Source organism: Halyomorpha halys, unplaced genomic scaffold (assembly GCF_000696795.3).
Source record: "Halyomorpha halys isolate HHAL.00 unplaced genomic scaffold, Hhal_1.1 Scaffold19.1, whole genome shotgun sequence".
NCBI lineage: Eukaryota > Metazoa > Arthropoda > Insecta > Hemiptera > Pentatomidae > Halyomorpha > Halyomorpha halys.
In genome coordinates, this window is record NW_027115129.1 from 177,818 (window position 1) to 199,960 (window position 22,143).

Here is a 22,143-nt window from a genome sequence, read left to right on the forward strand (position 1 = left end):
TGGAGGATTATTAGGTAATGAAGGAGAAGCCAGGTTAGAAACAAGTGGATTTGGGTGGTTGAGAAGTTTATTATGGAAGGAACGGTATCTGGTTCTGACCAAATCGGCAACATATGGAACATTAAGGTCCTGATGGATGACTTGATTTGTGACAAAGTAAGGAGCATTAAGGATTTTGGATTGTAATGATTGGATATGAGAGGAATTTGATAGTTTAGCTAAAACTTATATAAATGGGTACTTTAGTGGTTTGGAAGTTTAGACTAAGTAACCTTAAATTTTGTGTCTGACCATCTTTTAACTTAAGGAAATGTACCTAAAACCGTAAATTTCCGATTTTCTAACTTAGTTTTTTTTTAAACAGAGTAAATAAATTATGTGCGTTTTGGTTTCCTTTAACTCTCTACACATAATCCAAAAAAAAAGTCTAAATTAAATATTAAATATTCGCTATGTGAAGTTCCACTTCAAAAAAACGTTGTTTTTAATATTGTAATTAATAAAATTTAAAAATTGTTGAGCGAAAGTACCTCTAAATTAATTGTTATGAAAAGAAGATTCTGCTTCTGCTCGACTGTTTCATTTCTGTGGCGGTCCCACGAAATGGAAACTTGACCCCCACAATGGTTAGTACAGGATGGTTACCAGAAATGACCAGAAAGGGTGTCACAAAAAAAAAAAAAAGATGTCTGAACCTTTTTTTGAAATTAAACTTTTATTCTCGTAAAAATTGTAAATTCATTTATTAGCAGTTGTTTGATGCCACGGATGCATGACATCTAACTGCTACTTCACACCTGTATTGCTCTAAAGGCAGGGTAAGGAGGAATTAAATAAAATTATATAGATTGGGAAAGTTAAAATATAATAGTGCTCAACAATAAATTAAATTTAAGTACGAAATAATAAGAAATTTAATATAAATTTCAGTGTACCTAAAGATGGAGTCATGCCTCAGAAATGTTGATATTAAATCCAAAATTTTCTCAATAAAGGGAAATTCTCAGGGAAAATATTTTCACTACACCCAACTATAATATATTAATGTAAAAAATGTCTAAATCTTCTTATAATAGAGCCTAGATTATAATTTATATTATTGTTATTTATAATTATAATATTGTAATCATAAAATACAAACTATTATCACCTAGAGGCTAGACTGTTAGACCAAGTCAATATAATGGTTACTCACCGAATTGCTGAAGATATCACGAAATATTCCTCACTACACGAGGTGTAGTATATGCCCGATATGCGTTAATAGTGTGATTGAACTCTATACGTTATATATGTTAATCACAATGTTCACAAATGTTCTCTGTTAACCACAGTGTTCACAACGTTCTCCGTTAACCACAGATAGGTGTGTGATCTGACCGACTTTAGCGACTGGACTACCGGCCGGGTCCTTATCGGATCTGTGTTGGAGTACTGATAAAGGATTGATGTCGATGGTGATACAGCAATGTAATCATTGCGACACTTTTACCAACTAGAAAGACAAAAAAAATGAAATAGAATATAGAATGTTCTAGCACCATTTAGGTTAACGGTATAGTCTAGAATGATCAGATAATATTTTTTGTATTAGACCAGCTGAGCTCGTCACCATTTTGTTTGGTGTCGTGTTAGGTTACTTGCTCATAGTTTGTGTTTTGATTGTTGTAGTATTGTTTTGGATATTTTTATAACTAATAAAGCAATAGATGACAATAATAATAATGTAATGATAATTGTCAATTAGCTCATTTTGATTCTCTTCCTCACCAGTTAGAAGATCAACGGGACACTCAGTTGCAAAACTTTCACACAACTTCCACTTTTCACTCAATTTACGCATGTTATAATAAATTGCTTTAATCAAAACTTAGAAGAAAACAATAACATGAAGTTTTGGAAGGAAAAGTTACTAAACAAGTTGCTCAAAAACTCCGCTAGAAGTTCTTATGCTTTTAACCCATACTTATAATATTTAGCATGGTAAAACATTTTACATTTAACACATCATGAATACCCCTAATGTCAATGTTAGTCAGGGTTGCGGTCAAAAGAGAAACAATAATAGTTAACTATTTTCCGACGTTTCGCCCCATTTTGTACAGCAAATAAAGCTAAGGACATTTTTTTTTCTACTAATTTGGGAAGAATATTCCAAAATTAGAAAGTTTTTATTATTATTTTTATATCTCTCTCTTGTATTATTATTCATTTCTCATAATACTTTTATATCTCTGTCTTGTATACGCAACGTATTTGAAATAGAAATAAACCCTTTAACGGTCACCTCCCCTTCATTCCTGTACGTTTCCTATATTGTATGGATGCCAAATACATACCCGTCATATAGTCAAATATATTGTATCAATGTTTGCAAAGCTATAGACTTGAATCGATGGTGGGTGGTCCTGATCTGTACTTTTATTATTATAAATTTTATTTGTATTTATCTTTTCTCGACCTTTATTTAATTTCAACTTACCCCTTTAATTGGCTCCACAAACCTTCGAATTCCTCTCGTATTCAAAAATAAAATCATGCATAAAGACCTTAATGTTCCCTATGTAACCGATCCAGCCCAAACCAGATATCACTCCTTACATTATAAACTCCCTAACCACTCAAACCCCCTAGTTTCTAACCTTGCTTCCTCTTCCATTCCTGACAATCCTCCGAGGCGCCTGAAAAGAAGATGGCCACGAGACCTTATATTGTAAACATGTTTTTTTAGTGCTACCTATAGGTACTTTCTCTACAAGCCTGTGTCATACCACTATGATCTTACTGACAATAAAAAAAATTAAATAGAAATATAAATTATTAAATTGTATTCCTTAAAATTATCAAAGCATCGGGTTTCACGGATTCGCTATGATCGTCGCTTATGTTTATTTATCATTCCTGTACGAAATATGAGTAAACAGTCAGTTAGAATTTTGCTGTACACTCTTATAACACTCCATTTTAACTAAGATCAAATTTACACAATGTATTATATAATATACAGTTTTAAATTTCAAAAAAGATATTAAAAAAAGAAAAAAATCCTTTAATTTCCATCTTTTAGTGTGTTAAATTTTGTTTTCCTGTACCTGTTTCTCGATTTTTACATTTTATTAAGTCTTCTGTTCATTTTTAACCCAATAGTTTACGTAATTTTTTATATTCTTATCAATTATTTTATTTTATACTAATACTATTTTATTTCTTCTTTTCTTTTATTTCCATATAATTTTCTTAATTTACCTTTTTTTATCTTATCTTATCTTATCATGTCAAAATGTTCTTAGTTGTTTTTGTGTCGTTTTAGTTCTGATGAAGCTCTAAAAAGTGTTGTTAAGTTATTTTTTAAGTTTCGCTTACCTTTATATGGAATATACTCTAAGAGGAACTTATGAAATCGTCCAAAAATTCGAATTTGACGGATATACCCGTTTTGAAGTCCCCTTTGTCCAAATAACCGAAATGGTTCGCACCTGTGTATACTGTATAGAACCTCGCCTAAAACAGACTGAGCTATCGGTGTTGGTTGTTGGAATCCAATTTCTAAAGGAATTTCATAAGGCTGCAAATTGCCAAGTTCCGCTTGATCGTTAATTGAAATTGAAATTTCTGTAAATAAAATCCAACTCTTCCACAAATAGGAAAATATATATCTAATAATTTTTTCCATACCTCCAAATAGAATTTTCACCGGAGAAAAAAAATCTAATCAAAATTTAAACCTTTAATTTTTTTTTTTCTTTTTATGAATATTTATTAACAATTGATGAATATGAAAGAATTAGATAATTTTAACAAGAATTACAATAATCCAATTTTACTTGTTCTTACCCATTTAAATAATTAAAAATATTTGGGTCGTTTTGCACAGCTTCATAATAAAGCTTGCAATTTAAACAGATAATTACTCTTATGATCTGATATCTGAAACATAATTTTACTTCATTTATGAATTAATTATCAATATATATATATATATATAAGCAATATAAAGTAAATACAAAAACTAAAAACCAGCTGAATACCCTAATGATAAAAAAGCACAGAGAACAACTAATCATTTGTGGGTTGGAGATTCCTAAACGGTTGACAACTCCCGTTTTCGGGTGTTTATAAGCATTAAAAATTAAATACTCTTCAGGAGAAAAATCTAGACGGCTGAGAGTTCTGTAGATGGGGTTATTATTTGAATTTAGAGCTCTATTATTATTATTTATTTATTTTTTAAAAATTTATTTATTTTATTTTCCGCCCACTCTGTAACGTATTATTTAACTTTTTAAACTTTTTCTAACAAATTTTTCGTCACCCACCTGTAACGTTTCCTTTTTTATAAAACAAACAAAATCAATTTGTCATCTCTAACGTATTTTTTAATTCGAAGTCTGGCCGTTCGTGGCGCAGAAACCACTTGGCGGTTTGATTTCAAGCTAACAGGTTCGTTTCATGTTTTATTCTTCTTTTTTTCCCCTACAGGGAGAAATACTTTATTTATCTATGCTGCCTAAATACATTAGGTTGCTATCTCACACAGCATACTTATCAATCCGTAATCGGACACTTATAAATTACACATACATGGTATGATCAGAAAAAAAAAGAGATACAATAATAAGATATAATAAACAATTCCCCCCTCCCTACAGTTTCCTTTTACAATCCATTTCGGTCTGTACAACAAATACAAATGTTTCATTCATTCCTATTTTTCTTTCTCATTTCTGCTCCTCCAATTATTCACCCGATCAACAAATCCGCTCTCCGGAATTCACCCTCCTAGATCCTCTTCAGTGACCCGCTAAACAAATTCAATATTAGACGGTAATGTGAGATCAGACCATCATTCATAGTCACAGCAGTAGATCAGTCTACCAACAACAAACAAATAGATACATTTCACGATAATAAGACTAACACATAGATTAAAAGGAAAATATAATAAAAAACCGGTTACAGGAAACACTTGAATGGATAAATAAGTTTTAAAAAAATAGTATTAATAAAATAAATTATTTTAACTCCCCCTTCTTTTCCATTCTTTTCTCAATTTTCCTTACCCACGTTATTAGTTTGTTTTTTTTTCTATTCATTTCTTTAGTTTTGCCTCTTTATCTCATATTATGGTTACATATTTCAGTTGTTACATATATTTTCTTTCCCTCAATTATATTTTTCTTTCCATAATTTTAATTTTTAATTTTTAAATAATTAATAAACTAAAATATTCATATTTCTTTGCATTATATAAATTCATTTTTATTTTATTTCCTTCTCCTCGTATAAAGAAATAGTTGTTTTGAAATGTACCTGGCGCATGATATGTTTACGAATTCTGATTGTATAAACTTCAAGACGATTCATATTGAAGGGATAAATCGCCAAAAACGCACGATTTTTTTTTCTTTTTTGTCGATTTAATCACGTGCAAACGGTGCAGAAATTAAAAAAAACAACCTCAAATAACAAAATCTGTTCATAATTTAATTTCACGCAAGGATCCATCACCTGTTGACACTGCTATCTTGTGAGCTCAAGGAAATGTGATTCTCTTCTCATTGAAGTACAGAACTGTTTTTGTGATAACCAGAAGTATTGATAGATAAGTGGGCCAATGGTGAGAATATTCCATTCACATCATTGTATACTTTTTTTCAGAGAAAACATTATTTTAAACTTCGATCGCCGCCTTACCCAGAACCACCATTTCAACATCAAACTGACTCAAACCTACGCAAGGTTAGCAATGCTATTTCCTATCCTAAATAGCAAAACAAAATTAAAATCATAAACAGCTGTTCTTATTTTTAAAACAATTCTCAGGCCACTGCTGATGTACGGCTGTGAAGTCTGAAGAGAAGTATCCTTTACGAAAAAGAAAAAAATTACAATCTGTTCAAAATAAAGTCCTAAGAATAGCAGTGGATGCTCCTTTATTTGTAAGAAACAGCCAATTGCATCGGGAATTATAAATAGAGACAATAGAGGATCAAAAAAAGGTTCATGAAATTCGCCCTTCCAGGACCGACAGTTAAAGGAGCAGTGACAACTTGGGAAACCCAACCACAACTCGAAGCCCTGGCTAATGCAGGACATCCTGTTATAAATTCAATATTTACTAGTTCTATTATTCATACTACTTCTTTTTTTCTATATGTCTTTTTTCAATTTAACTTATTTTATTTAGTCATTAGAGGGCAATTGTTTGTTTTGTTAGGTCTACGAATGTCCTTATTTTTTATATTAACTTTACTTTTCTCTTTTCTTAAAAATTATTATTTTTTTAATATTTAATCTTGATTTTTTAAAAATTATAACGTTGTATATAGTTAAGGTGTCTTTCGTAAGATAATATACCCCCATAATCAATTGTAAAAAAAAAAAAAAAAAAATGTAACTTTTATAGTACCGAGGACCCACCAGGCCGATCTGGTATTTTAAAAAAAAATCCTTTTAAACTTGTCCCTTATACCTTTAGGAAAGTTTTAATGGCTTTTACTTTTGCGTTACAGATATAAGGAAATATAAAAAAAGTTTTTGATTTGATAGCTACGAAGAAGAACAGAATGGCCTCGCTATAAAACTAAAACAATAAGTCACTTTGGTATAAAAGAAAGACGACACTCCCGTAGCCTTATAAAGCTCTCCTTCAAGGCGACTGTCAGCGATCCGTTGCCTTGAATCTTCCTCAGTAATGTATACATCACAGTTAGGCCATATTAGATAACTGAATGCCATGCGGTGCATTCTAATACATCGTTGTCGTCCATCGGTTAATATCCAGAATATTAATTGATTTGAAAGATACCGTTCTTCTTACGTAATGTTATGAATAACGTCGCTGCCTTCTTCGGATCATTGTGGTTGTAATAACAAAGATATAAAAAGCTACTGCTGCGAAAGTTCTATATATGGGTATGATAATCATGTCCGTTATGCAAAGGTGTCCGTCAATAAGGAAATAAATAAAAAAAAAAAATACTAAAATGAAATAATATAATTATTTACATATCCCTAAGGTTACCCAATGGGTAACCAAAACAAAAAAATAGATGAAGATAGTTGACCGTATGAAGTAAATTGTAGGAAGAGATAACCACTCTAAATTATACCTCCGATCTGTTTCAAACTGACAGCCCTGACGAAGCTCTGCAAATTGGGGCGAAACGTTGGTTAACAATAGTTTTCTTTTACTATTCTGATACCTAAATTAACCACCCACTCGGGATATCTTCTTACAGAGTAAAAAAAAGTATTGAAATTTACTACTGAAATTCTTGAAATGTTTAACCTAAATTTATAGAATGAATAGTTTACTAATTATTTATGTCTACTAAAAAGATTAAAATGTGTTTGCTTCATTTTATTTATAATTTATTTTAGTAGCAAGTATATTTTGCAAAAACGCACATTTTCTCAGTACATTGATATAAAAATTTAATCGTAATTAAATAATTGCATACATTAAACACGCAATGAATAATTTTTAACTAATAATAATTATAAAACTTCCATATATGACAAATTTTCCACCATATATGACAAAAACCGTTTTAGTTTAGGTATGTACTTTTTTCAATACAGATAACCCAAAAATTTAATTTTAGTTAAAGTTGTGCCTACATATTATTAAGTTTTAATAGAATTGGCTATAACTAAAATATTTCCTGAACAAGCAATACACGGTCACAATTTTCAGTAGTATTGTCACGACAGTGCAATAGTGTTCTATTATAGTCGGGATGAAAAAAGTCAGTTATCTCACCCCAATTTTTGATTACTTTAATGAAAACTATGGATAATTAATAGTCAAAATTGACGAGTCTGCCAAGTATAGGTAAGGGGAATAAAAAATGACACCTGATTCAAAATCTCGAACAAAATTAATTTATCATTATATAATAACTCATCATCAGCTCCATATCTTAAAAACTACGAACAAAACTAGAAAACTTTATTGACCATCATTTAAAGTAGAGTACATTTGCTAAGATATGATTCCTAATATAGCTCTATTAGGAATCATATCTTAAGTTCAATAGTTCCTGAGATATACTTCTAAATTTATATCTACGGATTCATAAGACGTATAGATGTCTCCCAGCACTCAAATTAAAGCTAGTTTAATGTACTATAAAGTAGTTTATAACGCTTACCTTCGTAGGAGTAAGAGCTTTTTTGATATTTTCAAAAATTGTAAAAAAAAAAAAACTAGAAATTAACATTTTGTGAATTTATTTGGAAAAATATCATGAAAACTACTACTTTTACGAAGATAATAGTAATAAACTACATTATAGTACAATTTATGGGTTTAATTAGAGTGCTAATAGATAACTGTACGGTATATAGTTCCTGAGATATGTTTTTTCAAAAATCAAAACTTTTTTTCCGAATGTAATGTAGTAACTTTACTTTATAAAGTAGTTTATGGTGTTTATCTTCGTAGGAGTAATAGCTTTTTTGATATTTTCAAAAATTGTAAAAAACAACTAGAGTGAACGTTTTGTGAATTTAGTTTGTCGAATATCATGCAAACTGCTACTCCTAAGAAGATAAACATCATAAACTACTTTATAGCCCATTAAACTAGCTTTAATTTGAGTGCTAATAGACATCTCTATGTCGAATAGTTTTTGAGATATAGATTTCTCAAATTGAATTCACTGAAAAGATTTTTCAGGCATTCTTTATGAAATGTTGCTATTAAAAAAGCTATATTTCGGGAACTATTGAACGTAAATAGCTCTATTATGGCTTACATTTTAGCAAATTTACTCTGCTTTAAATGATACTCCTTTGGTTTTCTAGAAAAGAAAATGTATTTTTTTAACGTTTTTCTAAAATAAAAATGGATTTATAGTTGTTCAGACAGTAAGTTTGATTTATGAAAACGTTAATTTCATTGGACATTCACGATTGGACGTACAGATGTCTGCTAGCGCTCAAATTAAAGCTTGTTAAATTTACTATAAAATAGTTAATTTTTAATAATGTTTATCTTCGTAGGAGTAGCAGTTTGCATGATATTCGACAAACTAAATTCACAAAAAGTTCATTCTAGTTGTTTTTTTACAATTTTTGAAAATATCAAAAAAGCTATTACTCCTATGAAGATAAACACCATAAACTACTTTATAAAGTAAAGTTACTACAGTACATTCGGAAAAAAAGTTTTGATTTTTGAAAAAACATATCTCAGGAACTATATGCCGTAGAGTTATCTATTAGCACTCAAATTAAACCTATAAATTGTACTATAATGTAGTTTATTACTATTATCTTCGTAAAAGTAGTAGGTTTCATGATATTTTTCAAAATAAATTCACAAAATGTTAATTTCTAGTTGTTTTTTTTACAATTTTTGAAAATATCAAAAAAGCTTCTATTCCTCCGAAGATAAACGTCATAAACTACTTTATAGTAAATTTAACTAGCATTAATTTGAGTGCTAATAGACATCTGTACGTCTTATGAATCCGTAGACATAGATTTAGAAGTATATCTCATTAACTATTGAACGTAAATAGCTCTATTAGGAATCATATCTTAGCAAATGTACTCTACTTTAAATGATGGTCAATTACGTTTTCTAGTTTTGTTGGTAGTTTTTAAGATATGGAGCCAATGATGAGTTATTATATAACGATAAATTAATTTTGTTCGACATTTTGAATCAGCTGCCATTTTTTATTCTCCCTACCTATACTTGGCAGACTCGTCAATCTTGACTATTAATTATACATAGTTTTCATTTAAGTAATCAAAAATTGGGATGAGATATCTGATTTTTTCTCCTCTTGGGCTCTTGTACTTTATCTACATGTTGATTGGAAATCACTATCAGAAGTGTCCAAAAGCTGTAAGTCATTTCTAATTCTTCTGACTTATTGAGCGATGCCTCTTTTAAAAAAATTTCTTTCTTCTTGTTATTAATTATTTTGATAAAGTTCAACAAATAATTTAGAAAAGTATTGGAGGGGCTATATTGAATAGGGTGACGAAAAAAACAATAAAAGGATTTTCTGATTGTGCCCTTGGAGTTTGTAAGGTCTATTCTAGCCAAGGGTGTGACCAATCGGGGCCTTTCTATGCTTTGATAACAGCCTTTCATCTACACCTCAGTTCAATACTAGAGCTGTTTAGTAATATTTTATAATTATTTATTTCACACTATAAGTATATAATTGTGCAAGTTCCATCCTAATCCTTTGGTTCAATCCTTATCAAGCTCCACCCATCCCTGCAATCCACCTAGAAGGTTGAAACGGCAGTGGCCAAGAGACTTATTGTAAATAAAAATGGACAATTGGAGTTGTGGCACTAAAATTGAGTTTTGCTGCTTTAGTGCACTTGCTCAGCCTCCACTGGCTCATTACATGCGGCGAGAGGGATGCGCTCTGCTCCTCACACGTGGGCTCGGGGGTGTTCAGGTCGATTGTGTAAATATTGAATATAGAAGTGTAAATGAGACTAGAGATTCTTTTATTTTTATCATTTTTTTATTTTAAATGCACATAGTTTGATTATGTTCATTTTCTTTATCCTTCTGTTTGTACATATTTTAAGAGAGATTTTATTTCTTATGTACTTTTTTTTTTTTTCATTTATTTATTTATTTTTCATTCTTATTTTATTTTATTTTAGTAGGGATGTGACCATTCATCACTATTACCTATTGCCCAGAACGGTGTGGCAGATTGTAATATCTATCAATAAATGAAGTTTTAAAATATAAAAATTGTGCAAGTTCCAAATCCAAGTAAAAAGAGCAAAAAATTGTTTCTTCCCTAAACCGAATATTTCCGCAAGCGTTTTCTGCTGGATCTACATCTTTGGCACTTGCCGCAAATCCAATGTACAAACGCTTGGTAAACAAAGGAACTTTGTTTGACTTTAGTTGGCTATTGCATTCGATTTATTTCGTTTTTATTATAAAAAGGAAGAAAATAAAGATAGATGAAATTCAATAAATTCATATAAATGCTACTATATAACCTATAAAGCATCTTTCATTCTAAATTTTTTTTAGGTACTAACTAATTTAATTATCCAAATATATATAATCTCTTTATAAACCTAAATTTGTGCTGTGTTTTAAATAAAAAATAAAATGTTAAAGTTAATTGACCAGATTTAAAACAAAAGTATTTATATCGAATAGAATAGAAGAGGAAACTGCACGTCAATTCCGACTATTACAGCACTTACTAGACAAACAGTCTAAACTTCCAACACATTACAAAAGACTGATCTACATGACTATAATAAGGCCCATCTGGATAAACGGAGTTGAGCTTTGGGGCACCGCTAAACCTTCGAATTCCTCTCGAATCCAATCCTTACAGTCCAAAATCCTCAATTATCCTGACTTTGTCACAAATAAAACCATCCATCATGACCTCAATGTCCCATATGTTGCCGATTTGGCCAAAACCAGATATCACTTCTTCCATTATAAACTCTCTAACCACCCAAACCTACTAGTTTTAACCTTGCTTCCTCATCCATTCCTCCGAGACGCCTGAAAAGAAAAGGGCCACGAGACCTGCCAATATAAAACGTCATTAGAGTGCTACCAACGAGTGGTTTCTCTACACGCCTCCATATTAACTGGAATCAAATTTACTAAATGTATTATAATGTAATACAGTTGTAAATAGCAATAAATAAATAATAAAAAAATTAAAACACAACTATTTATCTGTTGGCAGTTCTATAACATAGGTTGCAATGCAAACTGAAAACAAACGTGTGATAGAGCACAAGCGCTCTTTGGTTTGTGCCGAAAAAACTGAACAAATCCAAACCAACTTATGCCAGCCAATCCAAATAACCCATCCACACGCTTGCACTAGCGCGAATTTTCCACTGTTTGGCAAACGTATAGAAACACCTTTAAGGTATTGCTATAGATAGGTCAAATATGAACAATGGATCGGCTGGTACAAGTTGGTCTCAATTTGTGGCTAACTTGTCCAGTGTCCATTTTTTTTTTTCTTCAAATCAGTCAGCATTGATTTAGAACTGCCAAAAATAAATAATGTACCACCTAGGCATTAATTCATTGAAATTTTCTTAATAATACATAAAAAAACGCCAAATTTTCGTTTTTGTGATTTGTTCCAAGACCCATTGCTTGGAAAAGCATATTGTATGACTTGAAACAAATTCCAAACTAGTCAAGCCATTTAAATTATTTTTCTAGCTTTTAGGGGCAACCCGCAACAAAGAAAATAGTTTTCAGAAATTTTGGTATTTATTTATTTTTTTTAACGAAAATGCTTTATTTAAAGAAACCAGACATCAGCCCGAACCAGACATCATTCCTTCCATTATAAACTCCCTGGCCATCAAAACCCACTAGTTTCTAACCTTGTGTCCTTTTCCATTCCTGACAATCCTCCGAGGCGCCTGAAAAGAAAATGGCCTCTAGACCTTTTAGTGTAAAAATGATATTAGAGTGCTACCAATGGGTAGTTTCTCCACATGTCTGTATCTCTACATCTTTATATTACATCAAATTAACTTAATATAAAATACAGTTGTAAATTGCAATAAATAGAGAAAAAAAAAAATTTAGTTTGGGGTGAAATATTAGTATCAAATATAGAATAACTTTTCAATTGTTTTATATCTTCCATTCTGATTTGTTTAATTAGATCCGGTTTTTGCCCTTTGGTGCATTTATTTTTGAATCGATTTTTTAAAATAAATCAATTCTTGGCCAAAAAATTTAATTTCCTATTTTTTCGTAAATTCATATTTGATTGAGGTGCTAAAAATGAATACCAGCTTTGTTTCACACCTAAAAATATTTTACAATATTTTTATGGGTCAGTTAAGGATGAATATATAAGTTATCTCAAATAAGAATAAGAAAAAAATCAGTTAAATCAGATCAGTATTAACAATCATACAGCGAAATTAGCTGTTATCATTCATGTTACTATAGTTACCTTCTTATCAGTTCATCTATATATTAATTCATATCGAAGATAAGTATTCTAGTTTATATATAATATTATATCAGATTTAAATCTTTTAGCGGAGAAATAAAAGTTAAATCCTTGATAAAATAGCTCGAACTGGAGATGTTTGATAATGTGTGTGTGTGTGTGAAACCTGTGGGTCCTTGACATATATAAACCACTGACCGACTGATCCCGCAATCCCTGGGACCTGCCTCTATGATTAGTTTGTATTAGTGTCCTATAGAGGGAGTCATTGCCTTAGATATAGCAGCCAGGTAATTACTGTCTTGTCTCAGCGAACATCAAGCTTCCCAATATAAAGGACTTTTATCCTTAATATTTATTTTTCCATTAGAAAAGTTTCCTTAAAAACATATCTTTGAACGTTTTTAATATTTATTTAGAATCTGTAAATATATTTATATATTCGTATAATCATCATTACTTCATTTGTTTTTATTATTATTATTATTAGAATATACCTTAAGATTTATGATTTGTTGGAAAAAAAATTTTCATTTTTATTCTTATTTTATTTTATTTTTTTTTTTATTTGATGTTTCTGATTTTATTTTAAAACTTGTAAATACGTAAAAACATTGTTCCCTCTTGTTAATTATTTTTAAATGAATGGAATATGGTCCGGGTGCGGTCAAGTACATGTACTTTCTTTAATATTTCTTCTCTTATCTATATGTTACTATTACCCATTTCATTTACTATTTACAACCTTTAATTTTTCTTATTATATCTTACGTTTTTACATTTTATACCCCTGTTATTTTCCACTTATGTTTTTTCCTTTTTGTAACTATGTGTTTGTATCTTTTTTAGCCCTGACGAAGCCCTGCAACGTGGGGCGAAACGTTGGCTCAATAAAATAGTATAATTCTACTATTTGAGTTGTTTTTTTTACCGCACCCGGACCATATTCCATTCATCTATACACACGGTCAATCAATAATCTTCCAGTTAATTATTTTTAGTTCATTTGTCTTTGATTCTTTTCTTCTTTTTTTTTTTTTAGAAGTTCGTTAAAAAATGATAGAAGTTTATATTTTATCTGTTTTATTTTTATTTCCTTTTACATTTTTGTTTAGTATTATCGTTTAATTTTTTTCTTTTACAATTTATTATTTCAGTGATATTTTATAATGTTAATTTTTTTTCTCTCTCTTTTCTTCTCTCTTCCCTTTTTCAAATTAACTTTCTTTTTACTATTAGAAAGTTTCTTTTATTTAAGTTTACCAATATCATTATTTTTTTAAAATTATTTTACTTTCCTCTTTAATTAAGAAGCATTATTTATTTTTTTTTTCTTTTAATAAGAACTTTGTATGACTATACCCCCTCATAATCAACTGTTAAATAATATATATATATAATATAAGTTATATCAATCATGTGAGGCCCACCAGGTCGATCTGGTATAAAAAGAAAATAATATAAAAAATAAAATGTTAAATTTTATTTTATTTTTAATTTGCATCGTAGTTTAAGGCACTAAATCCTATTTACAATTTTAAAAGGACTAGTCCTAGAATAAATAAAGGATATTATTATTAAGATTCCAGAAATTTCACAATATAATTATATTCATCTTTTTTGTTTTCCAACAGCTTCATCTATTTTCCTCCTGGGTTGTTCCTTGTTTTCTTCCCTATTTTTTTTTCTTCCGTTACTTACAGTATTATTTTTATTTATTACTTTGTTTAAAATATGTACAAAACCAACAAGAACTACGAAAACTAACCTATCAAAACGGCTACAAACAAAATGGTGTACCTTAGCTGATCATCGACATGGGTGATTCCGAAATTGTAAGCTTGTACTATCATACTGTGCGAAGTCTGCCCTCTATAGAGGTAGTACAAGAACCGGGAAGAAAAAAAAAGTCAGTTATTTCACCCAATTTTTTTATTACTTTAATGAAAACTATGTATAATTAATAGTCAAAACTGATGAGTCTGCCAAGTATAGGTAGGGAGAATAAAAAATGGCGGCTGTTTCAAAACCTTAAAAAAAAACATTAATTTTTCATTCAGAGCTCTATATCTTAAAAACTACCAGCAACACTAGAAAATCTAAAAGAATATTATTTAAAGAAGAGTATTTTCTAAAATGTAAATTTATTCTTTTGGCAGACTCATCAATTTTGACTATTAATTATACATAGTTTTCATTAAAGTAATCAAAAATTTGGGTGAAGTAACTTACTTTTTTCTCCTCTTGGTCTCTTGTACTAAGAGGTTAATAGGCCAGATGGGAAATAAAATTTGTTTCCGCGTCCGGAGTGGAGCAGGTTCGTAATAGAGGGGTTCAAATGCATTAAATTCGTATTTTGTTGGAAGGGGAATTAATAAAAATCGTCTGATAATTAGGAGATTCCATTAAAGAGGGATTAAGGAAGATTCACCAAGACGCTAGAAATGTGATAAAAGATTTACAATAACCTACATCTTTGAAGATTGTGCTTTTCACGTAGATACATTTTCACGGCTTTGAAAATGTATTTAAATAGGGTTACGTATTTTTTGACAAATGTTATTTTTCTATATTTTTTTAATTGTTTTGTTTCATTTTATATTTGATTTTTTCTTTATTATACAATTTTTAAAAATTTATTTAATGTGATTTACACCTATAAAAATAATAAATACAATAAATAAATATGTTGTATGTTTCATATACACTTGAAAATCTTGGGAAGGAACCACCCATCAGTGGTACTTCAAACATTAATTTAAATTAGAAGGTCCCGTGGCCATCTTCTTTTCAGACGCCTCGGAGGATTATCAGGGATTGTTAAGGACGAAAGATTAAGAATTAATGGGTTAGGATGGTTAAGGAGTTTGGAATGAAAAGACGCAGTTTTGGGCCAAATCTGCAAGGAATGGGATGTTAAGGCCTTTGTGAATGAGTTTATTTGTAACGTAATAAGGAGTATCAAGGATTTTGGATAGTAAGGAGGAATTTGATGGTTTTATTATAAAATACATGCGTTGATGACAACAACCAACTAACTATTAAAGAGGTCTGTTCGTTGTGGGAAGTTGTGTATTGTAATATAATATAATTATCAATATAATATAACATAATATAGTTTTATCTGATTAATTTGCTAAACGATTGCACCGTTTTGCTATTTTTTGAGTAATATCATTGAACCAGCTGTTGCACTGGTGTGTCTAATAAGGTTGCGTTACTCTGCAAGGCCGTTCTGGCAATGTGGTACTAGCAAATATTTTCTCTGGCAGGTATTTATAAATGGTTTATTATTATATATAATTATTACACTACTTTAATTAAATATTTTTAATTTATATTTTTCATTTATTATACACTGGGCTCCACTATATATTCGGTCCCCAATAGTCCAATAGAGCCCAAAATGAAAAAAAATCAGTTATAAGTAGGGATAGGATTTTTATGTTTTCACATATTTTTACCTGACCATGATATCTTCGATTCCTTAATAACTAAAGATGTTTCAAGACATTTCTTGCCAAAAGAAGCCATTTTTATTTCACATATTTTTAAATATTTGACCTTTTTTACATATTGTTAAATATTTTGTTGTAAATCACATATTTGTTATTTTTTTACATATTTTTAGATATTTTGTCCTTAATCATGTATTTCCTTAAATTATTTGTTCAACTGTAAATACATTTTTCGCAGCAACTACGTAAAATTCAAGAGAACGCAAGAAACTTAAAGGTGAACTTTATTATTTATCATAAATAGTGCGTAAAAATTCTATATTTTATCTTTGAACACAAATTAAAAGCAGTGGCAATAATAAATTTTCACACAGAATTACATCGAGAATTTCTCAGAATCAATTAAAAAGAGCAAGGGTCTTATTCCTGTAGCATTTTCCTATAATTTGTTTGTTTACTCCTTAATCCATTTCTCTATTTCCCCCCTTCCCATGGTCCTTTCTCATCTTAGTCTTGTTTCATTCCCCTACTTTAATTACAATTACTAATTAATATCTTGCTTATTGAACAGCTATGTTTTCTCTAAGTACATCTTTTTATACATATTTTAACATGATTTCTTTAAAATATTCATATAATTATATAAAAAATACATATTTATGTAACTTTTTTTAAGTTATAAAATAACTAATTAATTAGTAATTTATATTGTTGAATAATACATAATTTATAAATACATATTTTTTTAAATATTTGACAATTTATTAGCACATATTTATGTACATATTTCAGACTTTTTAGCACATAAAAATCCTATTGTGAGCAGTCCAATTCCAAGTCATGTTAAAGGTTAACTGCATAAGAGCTCCTAGCGGATTTTCTCAGCTTCTTGCTTTATAACCTTTCCTTCTAAAACTTCTTGTTATTGTTTACTTCGAAGTTTTGATTAAAGTAATTTATTACAACATGCCTAAAGTGAATGAAAAGTGGAAATTGTCTATAAGTTTGGCAACTGAGTGTCTTGTCAATCTTTAAACTTGTGAGGAAGAAAATCAAGATGAGCTAATTGACAACTGTCATTACATTATTATTATTGTCATCCATTGCTTTATTAGTTTTAAAAACATCCAAAACAATACTAACACAATCAAAACACAAAATACGAGCAATCAACCTAACACGACAACAAATAAAACGGTGACGAGCTCAGCTGGTCTGTTGCGTGACGTCATTCTCCATATAACAGACCTAGTAACAGAATCAGGCCATGTTATATGTTATATCGTTTTAACATGCTAAAAGAAGGAAATATTTCTCTATTTAATATAAGTTTGTCCATTTAATACGCTTTAACATGTTAAACTAAAGATCATTTCACAACTCGTTGAGGAAATTCCTACCCTTTAAATAAATACAAGATCGCCTCTGACCAAATAGAGGCCCTGGTGCTGCCCTCTGGGGTAGAGAAGATATCTTATGAACAAGTTTGGAATATTAAGTGAAATAAACTGTGTACTAGTTAACATAATTATTTTATTTAATAATTGAAATTTAAAAAACATAAAAAAAATCTTAAAATTTTATAAGAGATTTTGATTTTTGATCATAAAAATCATGAATTAGTATAATGAATATACTTCAAAGTATATTGCTTAATATACCTCTATTATTATCATCTGTTTATCTGGTTAGGTTAGATTCAGTATCAGCGAGTAGACTAGTTACTATCATACTTTCTCACTATTGTCGTATTAGTTGTCACGTGGAAATAATCATTTTGTAATACCTAACAATATTGACGTTAGGAAATGAGGATATATTATGAAATTATCAGAAGATTAGATATATTTTGATGACCGTAGGTATGTCGATCGATCAAAACGCATTCGTCAACTGTGACGCAAGCGTTATTAAAATAAAATCGCAAAGTGAGGCAATATTTCGTAATTATAATTCAGGCATTAATTAAGTATTTAAAAAAAATGAAATCTGTATTACTGTCATGAAGGGTCAGGAGTTCAGTGCTTTGAAAGGATTCACAGTTTCTAGACCAACGGTTGTACAAGGAGCTTCCAATCGGCTTCAAATAGTCTGACAGGACTTTAATGTCGATTTTTAAACAAACTTCTTTTTATGTAGGTTTATTTCGAAATAATCAACCATCCTTGTTAGCTTTAATAAAAAATGGATAAATTAAAATTTTGAAAACATTTTATAATAAACTGACCAAAAAAAAAAATAGTTTCGTGTTTCCATGGTTTTTATGACGAAAATTAATAAAATTTTGACTATTGCCTTAAAACCACAGAAATATAGTAATAGTACTTTTTTTATTGTTTGTAAAAGTAATATAAGTCAGAATTTGGGCAGAATAGCTTATTTGTAGGATATTTTGAAATTCTGTACTTATTTACAACTTTATTCTTTTTAGTTGGTTTAGTCTAGTTTTGAGAATATTTTTTTTAGGAAGAAAAATATCGATTTTAAATTGTTTCACTCCTGTCTAACAGATCCGCTGCCTTGGACTACATATGGACAAACGACTATCCTGGAACCTCACACAAGACTGAAAAGACAGGAAACTGCAGGTCGATTTTGACTACTATAAGCACTTACTAGACAAACGGTCTAAACTTCCAACACATTACAAAAGACTGATCTACATGACTGTAATAAGGCCAATCTGGACATATGGAGTTGAGCTTTGGGGCTCCACTAAACCTTCGAATTCCTCTCGTATCCAATCCTTACAATTCAAAATCCTTAATGCTCCTTACTTTGTCACAAATAAAAACATACACAAAAACATAATGTTCCCTATGTAACCGATCTAGCCCGAACCAGTTATCATTCCTTCTATTATAAACTACCTAACCACCCAAACCCACTAGTTTCTAACCTTGCATCCTCTTCCATTCCTGAAAATCTTGCGAGGCGCCTGAAAAGAAGACGGCTTAGATATAAAACGTCATTCGAGTGCTACCAATGGGTAGTTTCTCTACACGCCTGTAACACTCCAATTTAACTGAGATCAAATTTACTAAATGTATTATAATGTACAGTTGTAAATAGCTATAAATAAATAAATTAAAAATTGTTCCACTGCCTGTGAAAATCTTCTAATATAAGTTTCCGATATATCATTTTTTACCACTCTTGATACGTAATCATATATATTCTTTTCTTTTTTTTATTAATAATAATGATGAAAAAATTATGTTATTTCTTTACTTCGTGAAATCTAGGAGATAGTTATAAAATTCGTGACAACGATTGCACGTTATGGAATCGGTTCCCCCTTAAAAATATCTAGTCTCGGTCGACCTTAACCTGTTTGAATCACAACTGACCCGGATACTGCAGTTTTCTCATTTTATCTCTTTTAGGAAATTAGGTTGTATTTATTTTTAGCTATGATATGCTACTCCAACGTCTGGCTAGCAGAGGAAGTTAACTGTTTCGAACATGATCATCTTATTAAATAATTCAAAAACAGTATCCAAATTATAGTCTCAAAACATTTATTTCATTTACACGTCCAACGTTTCGGCCAATTCGGCCATCTTCAGGGACAATCTATTACAAAAAGTTTCCATTATTTGTATGATCCTACAATCAATTCAATTATTTAACATTATTATTTATAATTTACCTTACCTTAATTTACTATGAGACATATCATTTAACCAATTTAAAAAACTCCATACAGGCTATTCTGCCTGGGTCAAAACATTTATATCTATGAACAACATTAAAACCATTAGGTAAACTTATTTTTTGTTAATCAGTATATCTCACATTTGTTTAATTACCTAAATAGTCAATTATCAATTAAAAATCACAGTCAAAATTATTTCTCTGCAAACACTATAATACACTTTTATCACAACCTTGCTTGTAACCTTGTTTTATTTCGTTTACAATCTTTATGTAAAACATTTTATTTTTTTAATGACCTGTTCCTGGTCATTCCTGACATACGGGGATGGTGGTAAAGGAGTTGCCAAGAGGTAACCAACCTAATCTAACCATAGTGAGGGAGACAAGTTTTCGTTTCATGGGATTACCACTAAAATAAAATATAATAATAATATTCGACTCCACGGCGCCACTGCAGTCGTTTAACTCAGCTACAAAGAGCCCCCTTTACAATCTTACTTGTAATAATATATGTCACACATTTATATCGTAGGTGTTAGCATTGGGGATAATGTGAACTTGGCGGAAAATATAATTTTGGACTCCCTGGGGATCATACACCATCACCTGCATGGGAATTAGCTCGGAGATTATTCTTTGTTTTATTTATTCATTTTAATATGTTCACCTCTCTATTTGTGTGTTTTCACGTATTCATTCATTAAATTATTTTATTTTATTAGTACTATTGTTTGTTTTTTTTAAACTTATTTATCCATTCAAGTGTTTCCTGTAACCGGTTTTTTATTATATTTTCCTTTTAATCTATATGTTAGTCTTATTCTCGTAAAATGTATCTATTTGTTTGTTTTTGGTAAACTGATCTACTGCTGTGACTATGAATGATGGTCTGATCTCACATTACCGTCTAATAGTGAATTTGTTTAGCGGGTCACTGAAGAGGATCTAGGAGGGTGAATTCCGGAGAGCGAATTTGTTGATCGGGTGAATTCAAAAATTGTGAAAGGGTGAAATTGGAGGAACAGAAATGAGAAGGAAAAATAGGAATGAATTGAAACATTTGTATTTGTTGTACAGACCGAAATTGAATGTAAAAGGAAACTGTAGGGGAAAAAAATTGTTTATTATATCTTATTATTGTATCTCTTTTTTTCTTATTATACCATGTATGTATAATTTATATATGTACGATTACGGATTGATAAGTATGCTGTGTGAGATAGCAACCTGATGTATTTAGGCAGCATAGATAAATAAAGTATTTCTCTCTCTCTCTCTCTCTCTCTCTGTTATAGCTTACCTATGAGTCATATCTATTTATAATTACATCGAAATGAACCAGTGTAAGTTTTTAGAACAGGAACTAAGGAAGGCTGGGATAATTTCCCCCTTTCTCGAAAAGTACGAACCGCCTTGTGCAACTTATTCCCGATACCTCTCACTACATCCAAGATCGTTCTCTCCTTTCCTTCCCGGGTCTATTCTGAGTCATTTAGATTTCTCATGTCTCTGCAACACCCGGGTGGGTACATTAGCTCTACGGATTTAGAAACCTCATTCGGGTTAATGGTTATATGTTTAAGTGATTGTGTGAACTATTTTAGTTTAGAGTACGGCGTTATTACGCGGATTAAAATTATTTTAATTAATTCACGAATTTGAGAGTTACCACGAATCACGAATTTATTTTACAGTTTTCTCAATTTTTCAATTGTTCTAATGCTGTGGCTATTGTATTTTTCATTTATTTCTATTTATTGATAATTTAGTATAATTTGCGTTGCTTTGTGGATCACTGAATAAGGGAGTGGAAATAGAGAGAAGGGCGCAGATTGGATTGAAAAAGAAAGAGAAGATAATGTATAGGAAAAATGTAATATAACTTTGTGTGAGAAGAAGGAGGAAAAAAAAATTAAATTAATTGTTAAAAAAAATAGTATTTGAAATATACTAAGTGTGTATATACTGAAATATATTTAGGTTTTAGTAAATTGTTGTTTAAAAAGGCTGAAAATAATGTTTCATCTTTATTTATATACGTTAGTGTTTATATATCCAATGGTGGA

At 30.1% G+C, this 22,143-nt stretch overlaps 1 protein-coding gene across 9 annotated transcripts in view; it reads right to left on the reverse strand.

The window, feature by feature from the left end:
• Positions 1-22,143, reverse strand: part of LOC106681193 (uncharacterized) — a 307,220-nt gene that overhangs the window by 22,559 nt on the left and 262,518 nt on the right. Inside the window, exon 1 of one of the 9 annotated variants that reach the window (XM_067052202.1) lies at positions 1,196-1,372. The exons of the other annotated variants lie outside the window; for them this stretch is intronic. The gene's annotated coding sequence lies outside the window, so the exon portion shown is untranslated. Of the gene's footprint in view, positions 1-1,195; positions 1,373-22,143 lie in introns of those variants that run through there. 9 annotated transcript variants of the gene reach the window in all.